Source organism: Astyanax mexicanus, chromosome 7, assembly GCF_023375975.1.
Source record: "Astyanax mexicanus isolate ESR-SI-001 chromosome 7, AstMex3_surface, whole genome shotgun sequence".
In the NCBI taxonomy this organism is placed as follows: Eukaryota; Metazoa; Chordata; class Actinopteri; order Characiformes; family Acestrorhamphidae; genus Astyanax; species Astyanax mexicanus.
This window is the reverse complement of record NC_064414.1, coordinates 22865232-22884597: the sequence shown is the minus strand read 5'-3', so window position 1 is coordinate 22884597 and position 19366 is coordinate 22865232. Positions and strand designations below refer to the sequence as shown.

At 36.7% G+C, this 19366-nt stretch overlaps 1 protein-coding gene across 2 annotated transcripts in view; it reads left to right on the top strand.

Annotated features, from left to right (window-relative positions):
• The first annotated feature begins 10310 nt into the window (after nt 1-10310).
• akt3a (v-akt murine thymoma viral oncogene homolog 3a) overlaps nt 10311-19366 on the top strand; it is a 179187-nt gene continuing 170131 nt past the window's right edge. Inside the window, exon 1 of one of the 2 annotated variants that reach the window (XM_007234678.4) lies at nt 10311-10610. The gene's annotated coding sequence lies outside the window, so the exon portion shown is untranslated. The remainder of the gene's footprint in view (nt 10611-19366) is intronic. The other variant, XM_049481156.1, reaches the window with a different exon arrangement.

Below are 19366 nucleotides of genomic sequence, written 5' to 3'. Positions count from 1 at the left end.
GAGTATTTGGGGTGGATTTTGGGGCAGCTTCGCTGTAAAGCGTAAAGCCGAAGCCCCCCCTCTCATGAAGAGAAACATGAGGAAAAATAATAAAATATACGAAGGAGGAAGATGGGGAGGAGGTGGGTGTGAGGTTGTTCAGTGAGCAGGTATAGAGGAAGTGACGGTTTAAATAGGGAAGGAAGTGGGAGGAGTGAGGGCGTGGATCAACTCCCAAAACTTAGTTATGATACATAACTCCACTTTGTCTCATTTTTTCACCGCGTTTTTGTTATTTTGGGTGTACAGACACTATTCGAGTCTGCACAATGCCAAAAGCTAAGTGAAACATCATAGATTTGTCGAATATGGAGGATGCTAACGCTTAAGGTGGAGCTAATTGTCCCTGCTCCGGCTCCATACGTAGCGGGGAGCTAACCCCTGCCCTGCTAAAAGAAGTGATAATGGGGGCCTGCCTGGCAGATACAATGCACTGATTAAGTTCAGACTAGTAAAACATAGTGAACATTTAGATTTGGTTGAACATTGGTAATTATTTAGCTCATGCTAGGCAACACTGACTAAAAACATAAAAATGAAAGTGACAAAGTGTCCCATCTATGTAATAAAGGATCTATGTAATAAAGATTCCCCTTTAAAATTTATTATAGATTTTTTGCTACAGTTGTAATTTTATGAACATCCAACTATAGTCATTATTTATATATTGTAAATGTCGGCATCAGGCCACTATTCTCCTATACAGTACCAGTCAAAAGTTTGGCCACACCTTCTTATTCAATGTTTTACTTTATTTTTCCTACATTGTAAATTAATACTGAAGTAATTGAGACTATGAAGAAACACATAAGGAATCATGAAGTTACTTAAAAGTCAAGCATTTAGGTGCTCTTATCTGGGGAGCTGTTAACTTGTGGTTTCTGAGGCTGGTAACTCTGATGAACGTATCCTGTGCAACAGAGGTATCTCTTGTTCTTTCTTTGCTAGGGCGGGCCTGATGAGGGCCAGTTTCATCATAAAGTTTCTGATGGTCTTTGCGGCTGCACTTGAGGATACTTTCAAAGTTCTAGTATGTTTGGATTGACTGACCATTTTTTGTCTTTACTTAGTTGAGTAGTTTTTGACATAATTTGTATTAGAACATTATTCAAATAGGACTAATCACTGTATACCAGCTCTACCTCTTTACAACTTTACAACTGATGCTCTCAAACACATTACAAGGCAAAGAATTCAAATAACTAACTCTTGACAAGTTCAGCACAGCTGTTAACTGAAAGCCTGAATTCCAGGTGCGTCTACCTCATAAAGCTGCCTGAAAAAATCCAACCAAGATGTGCAAAACTGTCATCTAAGCAAGAGGTGTCTATTTTAAAGTACTTTTAATATAAAACATATTCTGCTTTGTTTAACACTTTTTTGTTTACTTCCATATTCCATATTCTATATATAGTTCTATATCACTATTTCATAGTTTACATGACTTCAGTATAAATCATAAACAAATATAGATAAAAATCAACAATTATAAAGAAACAAAAAGGATCTACATATCTGGACGATCTTGAAAGCCACCATATATCGCTTCTGAAATAAAAGGGTGTCCTGTGACTTTTGACTCACCCTGTACAAACAGCTCTACAAAAAATATGAGAGCACTTCAGTTACTGAATCAGTTTCTCTGATTTTGCTATTTATAGGTTTATGTTTGAGTAAAATGAACATTGTCATTTTATTCTATAAACTACAGACAACATTCCTGACAAATTTCAAATAAAAAATATTGTCATTTAGAGCATTTATTTGCAGAAAATGAGAAATGGCTGAAATAATAAAAAGATGCAGAGCTTTCAGACCTCAAATAATGCAAAGAAAACAAGTTCATATTCATAGTTTTAAGAGTTATACATTTTTGGTGGAATAGCCCTGGTTTTTAATCACAGTTTTCATGTATCTTGGCATGTTCTCTTCCACCAGTCTTACACACTGCTTTTGGATAACTTTATGACACTCCTGCTGCAAAAGTCAAGCAGTTCAGTTTGGTTTGATGGCTTCTGATCATCCAGCTTCCTCTTGATTTATATTCCAGAGGTTTTTAATTTGGTAAAATAAAAACAAACATTACGTGGCCTTATTTTTTTCCAAAGCTGTATAATATGGTTTTGATTGGTCAACAAGGTGCAGTTTCTTTTCTTCACTGAATATAAATGCTAAACCTTACAGCAAAGACCTACAATCACATTGATAAAATGTGATCATCACCATGGAAGGAGAACTCAACTTTAAGCACACATACAGTATATATATCCCATCATCACCCCCTCAGAGTGTCCTCTCCCAAGGCAAGGTCCTCTCCATGGTCATACCTTACCATACGGCTACCTTAACAACTGCCCTCTCCACACACCCATCCCCTGTGACGGGCAGAAGGGCACGGTTCCAGCTGAACCCCAGGAACGTTCCAGATCGACACAGAGCTCAGGAGCTCAGGAGGTCCGCCTCAGCCCCTTTCATGTGTGTCCGAGTGAGTGGGCGCTGGGCTGGCGCTCGGTGGTCCTGAGCGGAGAGAGGGAGAGAGAGAGGGACAGCTGTAGGCAGAGCGGCCGCTCGAGAGGACGCGGAGCAGCTGCAGCTCCGGTTAAAGGTGTGCAGGACAGCTTTCGTTTTTCAGATGGGGAAACATAAGGCCAGAGCTGCCCGTTCTGGTTCACTTAGCCGCATTCAAGTGGCTAACGCGGCCCCAGAGTGACAGAGGGCGGAGAAAATAATCTGAAAAATATATAGTTTAAAGTATGTGCTGACCTATAATTGGAAGCAGTTAAAAAAGAGCACAGGGAAATGAAAAGTAATTCCAGGTATTTGAATTGTACTGGGATGTTGGAAAGAATGTGTGAGTGTGGAGGTAAGCAACAATGTGTCAAAACCTTTTTAGAATGGTTGGATAAAAGTATCTAAACATTGGACAAACATATAGGTTTCACTTAAGTTCACAGAAAAGGTCTCAATCCGAGCCAACAATATTCAATATACTCCTCATGTCTGAGCTGTTCAGGTGCAGTTTTATCTGATTTATTACCCAGATAATTACTGCAGCTATTAACGTAAGCCATCTCTGCTGTTCTCTGCTTCATACTAAACTAGACTCAATTACATGCTGGTCCGGAACACAAAACCTTCTTCCTGTATTGTATTCTTGCTCCGGTCCCAGACAGGTCTCACCAATAAGCAGAGACAATGTCCTCACATGTTTTTTCCTTGTGTTTTAAGTTAACAAATACATTAAATCAGAGAAATCTACAAGTGAGGGCTAGATTCTTTTGGGTTTTCAAGTTTATTTTATATAATGGTTGACTGCTTTGCCATGGTGTTGTAGACAATAAAAACAAGATACCATTTTTTCCTGCTAAGTGACACTTTATGCTGGCTAAGAACTGCAATAAATAACTCTGTGCTAAATTAATTGTTTCAAGTAATGGAAATATTTATTTAAGTAAGCATTTAAGTTTTTTTACTCAAAAAACTCAAACTCAGAACAAAGAAACTGTAAATGTGATTGTAGTGCTAATTCATGAGGTGTCAAAACTTTTGCTCTAAGCCTTGTGCATGCACAGACAGAACTGTGGAGCCGGACGACGTGTGGGGTCTGAACACAGGGTCTCCAGGAACACAGAGAATCAAGAGTCATGCTCAAGGGCCCAACTGTGGCAGCTTAGTAAACCTGAGCACTGAACCCACAATTATGTGATCAATAATCCAGAACACTTCCCCACAACAAAACAAAAAGATCTCTGTCTAGGCTATTTTATACACTGTAACAAATTCCTGTAAAATTACAGTCATGGTCACATTTATTTTTACAGGGTTATTAGTATGATTTAACTGAACAGTTAAATCATAAACAATGCATTAATTACACAATAATGCACAATAAGTTGGCTTTTAATTTATAGACAGAGAGTTCATTTTAACTATAACAAGATAATCATGTTTAAATGATTGATACAGTAATGCACTTTTATTATTATTTAAAAATGTATTGGTCTTTATTCATGTAAAAGCTTGACAATTAAAAATTATGTATGTGTTTAAATTGTGGTGAGGCTTTTTAGTAGTGTTCAAGACAGTTCAAGTTCGAGTCAAGACCAAGACTAGTGCAGGTTGATGCTGAGTCAAGAGTGAAGACTTTTAGTAGCTGAATTCATGAGTCATGGCCTAGCCAAGAACAGATTTATGATTTTTTTATTATATAAGAAAATGGAAAAATGTAAATAAATTAGTTTGTATTTTACTGCACATCAAATATAATCCATTTTACATTAGATTTATTAATAAATATATTTCTCCATATATTTTTGTAAAATATAACATTAAATAATATAGAGAACAAAAGTTCAGATTCTCATTTAAGATACCTCAGACAAAAAGAACCATAGGACTTGGGTGGTCTTGACAAACGTTTTTAAGTTCACCTCTCCTAGAAAATCCTGAGGTCGCTCGTTTATGGTCGTAAGACTGAGATCAGACTAGAGTACTACAGTGTGACTTTCAGCGAAAACAAAGAATTTGATTCTTCACTGAATCACGCATCATCAGCTCTCACTTAAAGAACAAGGGAACAATTTGAGCAAATGTTATGAGAAGAAGCAATTCACTGATGTTTGTGCAGGTAAAGATATTTATTATACAAAACAAGAGTGCACAGAAACACAAAACAGAAATCAAACACTGATAGGATAATGCAAACCAAATAAACAAGACTAGGATAACTATATTACAAAGACAAGACTAAAGATAACAAAACTATGAAAACTAGACTGAATTTACACAACTAAGTAAACAAGAAACATAACATCTGTGAACAGGCAAGCAGAAAACAAATGAACAGACCTGAAACCACAAAGCACACAAAAGAGCAGACAAAGAATACTGAAACAAAAGGGACGTTACATAGACACTGTGAAAATGGCAACACCTGGAGAAAATAATGAGGGGGTGTGATTAAAAATGAGTACAGGTAAGACAAATAGGTTTGCCACCCGTCCTGTAAAATACAGAACATCCTTTATTTGGCAATGAAATGTTGCGTCCCTTATTGTAGCAATTTGCAAAGTGATTTGTTCTTTATTTCCATTCTATTCTTTATATATGTAAATTATTTTATTAATTATATTAAATATATTTATATGTGTAATTATCTATTTATTTGGTGGAGACAAGACAGCAACAATACAGGGTCATGTGCTTAAAGAGCACATGATAAAGACAACAAAACAGGCTGGGGAAAAGACAGAAACAGCAGAAAAGCAGGACAGGAACAGGAAGAACAAAGATAGGAAGAAAACAAGACATACAAGGGCTAAAGTGTGACAATAGCAAAGTTTATATACAGCATCTGACAGAAGGTCCTGTGAAGCCTTAAATACTGCAGTGTTAATAATCTAGCCCAAACTGCCTGGTGTGTAGGGCAGCGGTGTTATCCACTATGCTACAACACCTACAAGATATACTTTAAATACAATCTGAGACATTACGAACAAGCCATGATTCAAATAATATACAGTTTGATAAACCGTAAAACAAAGTCTGTTTAATCATGTAACCACTTCAAACAAATAAATTTTCTCTTTATCTGTTAAAATCAGCTAGAATTTTCTTCCATTTTCTTAATAGACTTAAAGCCTCAGTACAAAACCAAAGATGGAAACACTAAAAGACACTATAAATATCTTATGGTTGATCAATTACAGTTGTGTAAATGTGATTTCTGTACAAACTATTGCTTTCAGGTCAGCGTCTATGAACACATTTGCGTGTGTGTGTGTGTGTGTGTGTGTGTGTGTTTGTGTGTGTACACAAACACGTGTTCATGTTGAGACCCAGACACATGTAAACATGTTCCCTTATGGTAATCTCAGCACCTATATGCCACTGCCCCTGTGAGATGGGGCAGGTACAGCTTCCCCCTGAACTCGTGGACAGATGACAGAGGGGTTGGGAGGTATGCCAAGGGGGTCAGGCCTGCTGTCCTGTGGGTGCATTCAGGCCTTTCCCCACCTGTGTCACAGCGAAGGCCACTTCCTTACCGCCGCTGCACCTCCCTCTGCCATCTGGAGCCCGAGGCCGGGGCCGGGGATGAGCCGAGACCTAAACCCGGGACAGCCGGCTAGCAGAGCCCTGTCCCAAACAGCCCAGTATGCAAAGCCCAGTAGGAATTTCACAATTCAGTGGTCCTCAGGTGATACCTGGACATACATGCCAAGCTTCAGAGCAGCTGTGTTCAATATGCTCTGCCATGCAAGCCACAGGCCTACAATCTGCAGAGTGAAGAGGCTTTCTGTGGCCTTTAAAGGGTAACTAGCTTGCTCCAACTTTAGCTTAAATTTGAAAAATGCAAAAAAAAATAAAAAATGGGAGAGGTAGTTTGGGAGGGGCATTGGGTGATGTATGGGTTAAGGGTGGGGCAGAAGAGAGATCTGATTGGGCTGAGCAGTGTGTCTCTGATAGTGTTGAGAGGCAGATGGTTAGACGCTACAAAGGGAACAGTATTAATGATTCACTGATTTACATATTTACGTCATCTTCATCTATAGCGCAGTTGAACCTGTGAGGGTGCTGCAGAGGCAGAAATGACTGCAATAAAAGCATTTTTTAATGGAACATATTTCAGCTATTAATGAAAAAAAAAATACGGTTTAGGGTTTAGTGCCTCTTTAAAAAAGAAAACACAAAAGCATATGTGGTGAAAAACATACTTTAAGGCTTAAAATCTGTACTACTGGGCAATTAATTAACACAGCCCAAACATGACGATACACAAATGCTCTTAAGATACTAATAAAAGTAATAATTATTTGAAACAGCCCCAGTTCTGGACAGCTTTGCTTGGGGGGCAGTACAACATAATTGGTGGGCATGTTGATAGAGCTAACGATACTGGCTAAATTGATGTATTAAATATAAAGAAATAAAAATGTTGCATGTGTCTTCAACAGAAAATAATGCATTATGGAGTTTCCTACAGTGTATATGTATTAAATGAAAATAACAAAATAACAGCTATCTGCTAGTACTACAAGTTAAGCAACAAAAGTGTTACAAGCAAGTAACACTGAGCAACCAGTGTTTAATTTGCCCTTTTATATCTCTGTCTTTCATGTTCACGCTGATAGGACCTGTTGTACTGAAACAGTCTGCAGCGTTTATATGACTCAAAGATCCAATCAGAAATAAGCAAGGAAATATCTTTACGATGTACAGCAAAATGCGCTTTCGTGATTGGTTCAGATTTATTTTAGAGAAAAAACAAACTCCTTGCTTGTATTGTGCTTGGGGGGGGGGCAAAAACTAAATTTGATCCCACATGAAGAGCGGTGTGTTTATTTATTTATTTTTTCCCTTCTTTTTGGGTTTACCTGCTTTGAGATCAATTGTTCTGCAAGTGGGTTCAACCACCCTCTGGGCTGGAGAGCTACTAGTCTGAAGCACTTCATCCCATTACACTTCATTTTACAAAACAGATTTTTTTGTGGCCACCACATAATAGCTTGGAAAATATCTGGCCCGCAGCCAAACTCAATTGGCGACCCCTGCTTTACATAGTATTTCTAAAATGGCATTAATTGTCTATTTGGATTTTATAGAAGTTCATATAAAAACTTTCAGACCAGTCAGAAATCTGTATACAAGCCTGGATCATGCAATCAGAACAAACGATCTGGAGTACCAAAAACTGTGGAACAAGTTATGTGGCAGAAAAATATTAATAAGAAGACAAATTAAATAAAAGCATAGTTGCTTTGCAATTTGCACCAATACCAGTCTAAACAAAAGAAAACTGAGATTTCTATTTAGGGAAAACTATACAAAGTAACAGAGCAACCAATGCTGCCACAGGAAAGCTCACATGCAAATAGCTTGTCTAAACATACAAATTTGATCTGACAAAGATGAAATCTAAATCTGATTTGAAAATTACAGCCTGCTCTCTGACAGCAGCCTGGGACACTGCAGCCTGTCTCCATTTATCTCCTGCAGTTCCTCCTCTGAACACTCTAATATCGGGAGCACTTTTCCCAGCAGATGAGCTGACAGGAAATACATTATGGACAAAAACAATCTGCTTTATCCATCATAACCCTTACAGCCCTGCAGAACTGCTACAAACTGCACTGCACTGCGATCAGACAGTTAAGCTCCTGGCCAATTATAAAGTGTTCTAGAAAAGAGAAGGTATGTCAGTTGGAATGATTCCAAGCTTTGAAGTGCATCAAAAAAATGTGTAACAAGAAAACAAAGATTACTTTCATCTTCAGTGCAACTTGATTAAAGAACTAGATTATACTATTTAGACTGATAACCTCTTTCAATTAAGAATGCAGATTTAAACATGCAGATTTAGCTACATGAGGTCAAGCATTTATTTTAGTTTTTTTTTAAACAGCAATAAAAACTTGACGTCAATCTATTAAACAAATTATGTACTGAATTTTGAAGGACTAGTATTTTGAAGCCTTGCTCTAATGAAATTAGACTACAATGCTGATGAATGGATGAGGGATTGTAAGAGTGGGCATGCAGGACATGGCAGTAGAAGAGGCACTCTAAATCACTTAAGCATATCTAAGTGGATTTAATGAGATCTGTAAAAAGCATGTGTTACTTAGCCTACATGCTGCTAATTGGCTAGCATGCTGTATGTAGAGTACGTTATCTCGTGTGTGGAGAGCCGTCACACCAGCAGTCTACAGAAAATAGGACTACACGCAGTCAATTAGTCTATACTATAGACTGTGAAATCAGAACATCATAGGCTACTATTAAGGTGACCATACGTCCTCTTTTCCCTGAACAGGTACTTTTTTTTAAATCTAAAATATAGATTTGGAGTGTACAGGTTGAATTTCCAAACTTCATAAATTGTCTGGGATTTCTTACTGTTTTTAATATGTAAATGTATTTAACATGCAAATTTGAGTTTTTTTTTTACAAAAACCTTCGATTTAAAAAAACTGTAAACAATAATTTTCATTTAATTTGACAGAGACAATGTAATGTTTCTAGTACAAAGGATTAGGTGCTGGAGTCTGCATTAGATATTACACTGATAACTGGTGGCATCATTTAATTAAAATATATATTTTTATGTTGTTTACTTGTAAGACACAGTAGTGTAAGCAAAGTTAATTATTTAGCCATATAGGCTGTCTAGAATATTTACAAGTCTTAGTCAATGAGTTTATTTTAGAGGTGCATTTTAAAGTGTAAAAAATGGCTGGATTTTCTCAGTCAGCTTTATGAGTCACCTGGAAAAGCATTCAGTTAACAGCTGTTCTAAACTTATCAAGAGTTAATTAGTTGAATTTATTGCCTCCTAATGTGTTTCAGAGCATCAGTTGTGTTGTGAAGAGGTAGAGTTGGTATATAGTGAATAGACCTACTGGTATTTAAATAATGTTCTAATCCATATAATGGCAATAATTACTCAGTAATTAAAGAAATAATGAAACTGTAATTTCTGTTCTGACTGGTTGTATCAGAGGTGTCAACAAAGTACAAATACTTTTACTTCTTCATTTACCTCTACATTTTCATTTAATTATCTGAGCATTATACTCCATGCCTTTTTAAAATAGTCGTTGTTACTCCTATTTCATTTCAGTTTGTTTTAATTGGGGCTTTTATTGGTCCAAAAAAAACTCTATCCAGATAAATCTCTCCATCCAGATAAAGTGAATTTGATTGTGGTTGGATAAGAAGTATAAACATATATCATTCTGATACCCTCTTGGTTAACATGCAATCCATCGCACCTGCACACGTCATGCCTCTTTAATATATTTGCTAAAATTGTACTAAAATGCATTAATTTATGGGCTTATATGCAGCTAAAACAGGCAGCTATTGACATCCCAATTTTTTTAACATTAACATTTTAGTCTTTTAGTCATTATTACTTTTGGGGAGAGGGGGGTTCCCTCTTTTATTACTTTTACTTTTATACTTTAAGTAGTTTAAAAAGCAGTACTTTTACACTGTTGCCTGAGTTGATATTCAGCTTCTATAGAGGTATTTATAAACCCTAGTATCTATACTTCTTTCTACCTGAGTAATGGAGGTATATAATTTAATGAGAGCGTTGTTGTGTATTCAGACAGTACAGAGAGAGAGAATAACGCTCAGGTGCTGTTAATGCGAGCGTCAAGCAGAAGAGCCATCCTCCCGTCCTTCTCCTCATCCCGCTCTCCGAGTCTCGCGAGAACTCGGTCTGGCCGGGGTCCCGCGCGGGGAGTGACGGCGGCGTGTTACGTCAGTGACTCGCCTGAAAGTCAACACCGAGCGGCGGCGGCGGCGCGAGGAGCTCTGAGCTCGGCGGAGCGCGAGAGCGAGAGACGGGAGGACTGACGGCGGGGTGAGCAGCAGCTGCCGCCGCCGTGCTTTTCTCCGGCTCTGTAGGGCCGTTACCACAGTCAGGGCGGGCCGGGCGAGGCTGCTGTCACCGCGCCGCGTGTTGTAGTTACAGCAGCGGGCTGAGGAAGATCCCTCACTCCGCCAGTCCGGGAAACTGCTGCTGCGGCTGGAGAGGGGGTGAACCCCGCCAGCGCCGGCGCCAGGTAAACACAGATGAGTGTGAGCGCAGGGAGGGCGGCCGGCCGCGCTGCTGTGATGCGGTTGTCAGTCAGTAAGCCGAGCTCGCTGGATGTTAAGCGGCCGCCTCCCTCACAGCTGAGCCGGGCTGGATGCTGCGGCGCGGAGGCAGAGAGAGTTATTAGCTGTCTGTGTACAGATAACAGCAGCACGAGGATGGAGAGGGTGGAGAAGGCAGCTGCTGCTGCTGTTGTCTATCTGCTTTACGGCCTTGTTTGTTTGTTGTGTGGTACACAACTCATTATAACGCCTGGTAGTGTAACTGAAATATGTATTGTAACGTTACTGGTTGGACCTGCCAGTCAGCTAGTTAACCAGATTAGCTAGCAACCACACCATGTCTGATACTGGAGTTCAATTCCTGCTCTGTCTGACATAATATGATATCCAGGTAAATCAGTGTAATTTTACGTAAATTGCTTAAAGACAGTAGTAGTTCTGCAAATAAAAAAAGTAATAAAAAATATAAATACAAACATAATATAATAATTATATTCACAGATGCAGAATTTTATTCACATTTATTTTAAGTCATATTTTATATTTTGGAGATGCAGACAATCAGTAGTAGTTCTGGAAAAATTATATAGAAATATAATATTTATACAGTATCTACTGATATTCACAGGTGCAGAATTTTATTCACATTTATTTCAGTTTAAAGTTAAAAGTTACAACATGTGGGGAAACTGGTTTAATTCCTGCTCTGGGCGACTCTGCTCAAAATATGAAATATAAATCAGTATAATTGTGCATATTTTGGAAATGCTGACAATGAATAATAGTTCTAAAAATATAGCAATCAAATCAAATAAAAATATTTATAGAGTATCTACTGATATTCACAGATGCAGAATTCTATTCACATTGATTTCACTTTAAAGTTAAACGTTTTTTCCATCTCCGGTAATATACTGATCTACTGGAAATCCAAAATAAAATATATATGCAACTTATACAGGGTGAATCAGCAGCTAGCTACCACACTATGAGGAATACTGAGGTTTAATTCCTGGTCCGGTTGACTGTGCTCATTATATGACGTATATATCAGAGTTTTTTTTGGAAATGTTGAAATTCAGTAGTTCTGCAAAAAAGGCACTAAATAAATAGCTATGAGAAATGTAAATGTTACTTCCTTCTCTACAAAGAATAATAGCCCCAGAACTGACTATGAACATCTTGTTCATAGTGATTTGGCTGCAATTAGACCTTATAATAAAGGGTTTTATTGGATAATGAGCTCTCTCTAATACATCAAAATTTTGGGAATTCTCTCAGGTACCCATTCAGTTCACCAATAGCATTAAATTATCCAGCTTTAACTTATAAAGCTGGTTCCCATGGTTTAAATCGCTGTGCATAGCTAACCCTACTTTTGGCTATGCATGCAGACAGTAGCTGGTGTGACTGTGTGTGACTAGTATGTATGTACTGTGTGTGTGTGTGTGTGAGACTGTGCATGCATGACAGTGTTTATATCCGTGCTTACTCAGGCATTGTGTCCCTCGCTAATTAAAGCACCACCGACAACAACAAACAGAGCTAGAAGGCTTGTCTGCTCGTCAGCCATTATAAGCGCTAAGCACTGTAGGAATAACAACCAGCAGCACTGACAGACCTAAAACAGCACAGACAGGCTGACCAGTGACTGGATGCTGTGTTGACTGACTGACATGCTTTAAGAAGATGCTGGAGTCTATGTGTGGACGTACTGTACATTTAGAGTTGCTACAGACAGACAGAAAGACAGACAGACAGAGGATCTATAGATAGCAATAAAATTAGAAAAGAAGAAGAAGGTAAGAAGGGACAAAAGAAAAATAGAATAATAAATGTAGAATATAGATGGCTTTTTAAGTATGAATATGTAAACATGATATGCTATAGTAACGAGAAATTTTGTTATATAGCCCAATAAGTCTATAGATACAGATAAAGCAATAAAAGTTTAAAGAAAATCAGGCAAGACTACTAAATTATACATTATAGAATAATAATATTGTTAATATGTAAAACAACTGGTTAAAATTTTACAATTATATATGTCATTGTAATTATGCATATTCTTATTCCTAAAGAAGATAAAAATAGATTAAATGTAATTATACTAAGTCAACATTGTAAAGTACAGATACAGTACTAAGAACTAGAAATAAAGTTAAATACAGTAAGACTACAAAAAAATATAAACTACAGAACGAAGAATATAGAATATGTAAAGTTGCTGGTTGAAATAAAATATGAATAAATAAATAAAACCCTGAGGTAATTTACAGAGAAAATGTTCTGTTTTTGCCACGTTTTTTTCACAGTTTGACAAAAGATGAAACTGAGCGTAATAATCGAAATATTGTTCGAATTTCATGATGAAATGATTAATAGAAATGCTTCAAAATAATTTTAAATAAAATCTGTTTACATTGACTTCAATTAAAAGTTAAGAAGTTGTTTTCCTTTTGCTGCAGAGTTTTTACAGCCCTGCTTAAAAAAGTACAGTATTTACTGTTGGCATCTATTTTTTATCATATAAGTAAACAAAAGTTACTGTATTTGTTTATATTTATATTGACGCTACTGTTCTAGTTTTATACAAGTGTAAATGAACAGCCACTCTACAAGTTTATGGTGCTGAATATTGTTACCTTTAGTGTGTATGGCAATAAAGGACTGTTTACTGTTTGTTTACACTTAATTTTAACTCTGCCGTTTTAAACCTGTGGCCTATGAAATGTGCTCAGGGCGCTTTCTGAGAAGTTCAGAGGTACGACTGTTTGTTATTAGGTGTGAATGTGGATTAATCTCTAAAATAGCCTCACTAAAAGAAGACAAGCAGTGGCCAAACAGTGATACAGTATCTGTTAGCTAATAAGGAAACGCTGATAAAAACAAGTCTTAAGTCGAGGGAAGTTGTTTGAATCAGGTCTGTTTGGACGGTAAAAGTCTTTGGGTGTCGAAGCTTATCAGGAACTGCTTTGTATAATTACAACTCTGACCCGCTTGACCTTTAGCCGTGTTCCTGTAAGGCTGCTGTGAGTTTAGTGTGAGGTGAAGCTAAACTTGAACTTGGTATCTGTTGACAATCAAAAGAGCATTTGAACATTAACTGTGTGTGTGTGTGTTTGTTAGATCAGTAATCAGTGCCTCTCAGGCTGTGATCACGTTGCTGCACGTGCTCTGCAAGATCTTCATTAAGAGTGCCGAGCTGGCCAAGAAGCTTTAATGGTGTGAAGAGGTTCAGAGCAGTTTTGGAGTCAACCTGAGATCACATTTGAACTTCTGGCCTTGCTGGTTTGTTTTCCTTTGCAAAATAAACAAGGTTCATTATATTTTATCTCCATTTGTATCCTTTCTACTTATTTGCATAATGTGAATGTGGCAGTTGTCTTCACAATGTATAATGATGGTTTTTCTAATAAATTGATCAATGCAAATGCTCCAAATCACATTGATTTCAATTGAAAGTTTAAGTTTTCTTTTTCCTTTAAATTGATATATTTGAAATCCACAGTAAGATATGTAAAACTCATGCAGGGCAAGCCAAAAGTCACAGGACATCTTTTTATATGGAAAATGAAAGGAAAGGGAAAAGGACATATCTGATAGGGGATCTATCTTTTTTTAGGCTTTATTAGGAACATGGCCCCCATATATATATATATTTTTTTTTTTGGAAGTAAAAGAGTGACTTTCAACATTTGACTCACCATGTATACCCATGTATTTAATTGCCTGTAAAAACAATCAGCATTAGCTGTATTTAACTAATGTCTGATTAATGCAATTATTGTACTCTGAAAGTGCAGAATATTTGGGTGAAACTGAGGTACTGCACTTAAATATCTCAGTTTCATTTATGATACTGTATTTATGACCCTTCTGTGAACCAGCTATACAGAATTGACACCTGCTTATTTAGTGTTTTTTTTTCTTTTTTCAAAATCAAGGATATATATATATATATATATATATATATATATATATATATATATATATATATATATATAAGAGTTTATCCTGCTTTTGATGGAGTAACCGTCTCTACTATTAATAAAAAAAGTTTTTTACTGAATTATAAAGCATTTCTTTGTTGATTTGATTGTATTCAAAAGTGGCAAGAGAGTTAGTAATGCCAGGATGTTGGATGATTTGGCATTCTTAATAATTCCTAACTTGCAATCTCCATCCCAGAAGTGTTGGATTAAAAGCCATCAATTCAGAAAACAAAGTTCCACTTCTCCATAGCTCAGTGGTTTATGGTCTTACGTTGTAACTCATGCCTGCAATTTGTTTTTCTGCTCCAGAGAGTCCTAATGTATTGGCATCAGTTCTCTACAGGTCTAGTACAAGCTGTGTGTGCGCATTTGCACATCTTTGTCAGCAATAAAGCACAACCTAAATTAGCTGAATATACAGTGTTCATAATGAGGAGGTCCACAAACATGTTATACTGGAATTTTTATGAAAAGTATATCAGCATCAGTACTTTCCCGAATTGGTTCATCCCAACAAATGTCATTTACTGTTTTCTTTATTCGGTTCTCACACCACATCCATGTACCATCGGTTTGCTCACTTATCTCTAAACGTTTTTTTTTAAATAAGATTGTGACTGAATAAATAAACTTTAAAATGAATAAAATTAGAATGTTTAACTTTTTGAACCCTGTCTCTATGATTTTGTTATTTATCATAGTGAAGAAACTACTATAAGTTATTGGTTACAGTTTAGCATATTTTGTGGAATCTCTTAGAATTTTATTATTGGGTCCAGAAAACTGATGTTAATTCAGAGGCAATGTCAGTTAGATTGTTTTGAAAATGAATGTAGGAGTTTACTAATAGGTGGAAGTTATAATTGAAAAAATGATACTTTTTTCATCGGTTTAGGTACTTTTGGTTACTATAAAACACTTTCCAGTGTGGAGATTTTTTTGGCCCACCACTACCCCCTTTCTTCAAATGACTATTTAAGGCTTTATTTTTATTAGTTATTAGGGGTGGGCGATATGGCTCTAAAATAATATCACGATATTTCAGGGTATTTTTGCGATAACAATATACTTGGCAATATAGGAAAACAGAAAAATTATTAATTAATTTCAGGAATATAGAATAATAGTATAACAGTATAACCATAAAGTGGGAAAATAAATAATATAGCATAAAATAATATAATTCAGCAAATAATACTGCAGAATATTTAGTGCATGCATATAAACTGCAAACTAAAACAATTATACAATAAATAAACCTAAAGCTTCACAGTAAATAATAGACTACTTTTAAGACAGAACATCTCTATTATCACGATATGGATTTTTAATATCATGATATTTCTGTGTCACGATATATTTTATACGATATAATATTGCCCACCCCTATTAGTTATTATTTGAGGGATAAATTTGATATGTTACATTTGTAGGTATTGGTGTGTGTGTGTGTGTGTGAGATGATTTGATAAAGCTGAGTAAACAGTAGTGTTTGGTTGGGTATTGGATCTAATGGTGGAGTTGATTTTGTGGGGTGTTTACTGTTGGAGGAAGTTATTGACGGTTGTACAGACTGTTTTGTATTTAGTGATTTTATTTTTGTCAGAAGCAGATTTTTCAGTGTGCTCATGCAAGCGTATTGTTCTCTAGGTGGATGGAAATATTTTCAAAAATGCATCAATTATTTAATTATTATATATATATATATATATATATATATATATATATATATATATATATATATATATATATATATATATATATTGTGTTCTCAGATGTGTGTGGCTGAGACCGTAGATTAATTGGGTTAATAATCTTTGTTCTCTCAGGCTTTTAATGGAAATCAGTGCACAGAGCAGAGAGTGCTGTACACAGTGTTCTGCATAAACACATCATTCCCAGCTCTCTGTAGGATGTCTGTTTACTTGTGTTGAGAAAGGACAGCAAACCAAACGTGAATCAAAGTCAAGCCAAGCATTAAATGACTTCTTTATTTTTGCATGGGCATGCAGTTCTGCTTTCTTTAAAGTGAATGTACGGTGAGAGAGCAAGGGAGAAAGAGAGAGAGAGAGAGAAACATGAGCGTGAGTGCGAGAGAGTGTCTGGGTTTGAATTATGGCTGTGGCAGATTAGCGGAACTCCTCTGAGACCACAGACATCCACATCCTGCAGTATTCATTCAGAACTTTTTCATTTCCTCCATTCTGGTTTTGTGATCTCAATTTCTAGAGTGTGTGTGTGTGTGTGAGAGACTCTCCCACACTCGCTGAATGAATGTTGCACACGCACTCATTATTCATTCATCTCCAGTTATGACGTGAAGTGAGAATCGTAAAGACACAGAGAAGCTTTAGCTCGAAGTGATTTGAGCTAAATTGAATTGTCGTGTATTTTCTGATGCTTCTGATCTCTGTCCTGAAAGACAAAAAATAACACGGTCAGGACATGGTCATGTTGTTAAGTCAGAATAAACAAATAGAGGCTGCTTCCTGTTTTAATGTGATGGAAGTGTTCGGCCAGTCTAATGTTCTTAAAACATTTGTGACCTCAGTTTACAGTTTAATGCTTGTACAGGACTTATATTCTACAACCCCAAGTCCAGTGAAGTTGGGACATTGTGTAAAACATAAATAAAAACAGAATACCATGATTTACAAATCCGTTTCAGTCTATATTTATTCGAATAAACTACAAAGACAAGACCTATAATGTTCAAACAAATAAACTTAATCGTTTTTGGAAATATTCACTAATTTTGAATTTGATGCTGCAACACGTTCCAAAGAAGTTGGATGGGGGCAACAAAAGATTGGGGAAAGTTGAGGAATGCCCGAAAAACACCTGTTTGAAACAGTCCACAGGTGAACTGGTTAATTGGCAACAGGTGAGTGTCATAATTGGGTATAAAGAGTATTAAACAACTGAGTGAGAAAATATAAATAGTCCAACAGTTTAAGAACAATGTTTCTCAACATGCAGTTGAAGAAATTAAATAATTTTATCATCTACAGTCCATCATATTGTCAAGATATTTAGAGAATCTGGAGAAATCTCTGCAAGTATGCGGTAGGGCAGAAAACCAACATTGAATGCGCATGACTTTTGATCCCTTAGACAATCCCTTCCATCGTTATGTAGCGGATATTACCACATGGGCTCAGAAAACCATCGTTAGTGAACACAGTTTGTTGCACCATCTACAAGTGCAAGTGCAAAGGGAAAGCCATATATCAACAACACCCAAACGCCACCGGATTCTCTAAGCCAGAGCTCGTCTGAGATGAACTGGTGCAAAGTGAGAAAGTGTCCTGTAATCTGACTAGTACACATTTCAAATTATTGAAGTCCTGCAGTCCAGACCTGCTGTGAACAAGAATGGAATTAATTCAATAATTTGAACTTTGAACATTAAAATATCTTGTCTTTGTAGTGCACTCAGCATTTGCAAATCATCCTATTCTGTTTTAATTTATGTTTTACACAGTCTCCCAATGTTCCAAAATTAGGGTTGTACACTTGTCTGGAATTTACTTGGTTTCCTTGTTCCTTTTTTAATCAGTCTGGGGTTACTACAGGACACCCATGTTGGCTGCTTTCACCTCACTGTTACACACTGGCAAGTTACGAAAGTCTAACTGCTCAGTGAATATATATGATGGTGAGGTCCAAAATGTTCATTGGTACTATGTTCGTGATAACATAGGGGAGGTAAATTACTAAAAACTTAGCTATGGTTAGCAACCTTGCTGAAGCTCAGTGTTTACCTGTTCAGCTGAAAAATAGCCAGCTCACCTGTTTCCATGGTTGCAGCCGCTGTTTGTGTTATGTTCTTTATACCTACACAGATTACCATGACGTAACGCACAGTTCAAATGAGAACATACTGGATGAAGCTCTGCTGATAAGAGCTGCCAGTGCTTTAACTCAGAATGTTTGCTTAATGTTTGGTGATGCATCCGAATCATGTTACGAGTTACTATAGAAAATCAAATTCTTATTGGTCCTTTAATACTGATTGTTGTTTGTAAACAGTATCAACAACAATTGTAAGGTTATCAGTTCTAACCATGCTCGAACTACCGCGCCCAAAGTTTTTTTTATTGAATAAACGATTACTCGAGGCACAGAAAATTACTCGATCAATTTTTGAAATCGAATCACTCAAATTACTCAAGTAATCATTTCACCCCTATATCACATGCTCACCAATTCTGATCCAGGACCCATTTGAAAGTGTCTTTCAGTTCTGTGATCAGTCTTACATTAAAACAGACGATCAGATTTAAGTCACTTCAGTCTAATAATAATGTGAACACAGCATGTCATAATGTGGGACTTAATCTCTTGTATATCCAGTTGTGGGCATGCGGCATAAATATGAACGGTCAGATGTTTTTTTTTTTACTGTACACGTGCTCTTAATGCTGTATATGATTTTATTGTTGTTAGTAGTATTGGAGGTGACATGCATAACCATGTCATGCTGTTTTGGTTACTGTTACGTTAAGACTTATTTAAGTGTATGAGCTCTGTTCTGATTGGCTACTATACTGGATTATGCCTTGTTCAGAAACACTCTGGGCTGAAACACTTAGAACTGTATGCTAAGATTAAACTGCTTTATGCTGAACATTAAGCATATACACTCAATAGACACTTTGATAAAAAGTACTATCTTAGTAATTAAAAATGAGTAGAAACTTACAGGGGTTGGCAGACAGTTCTGG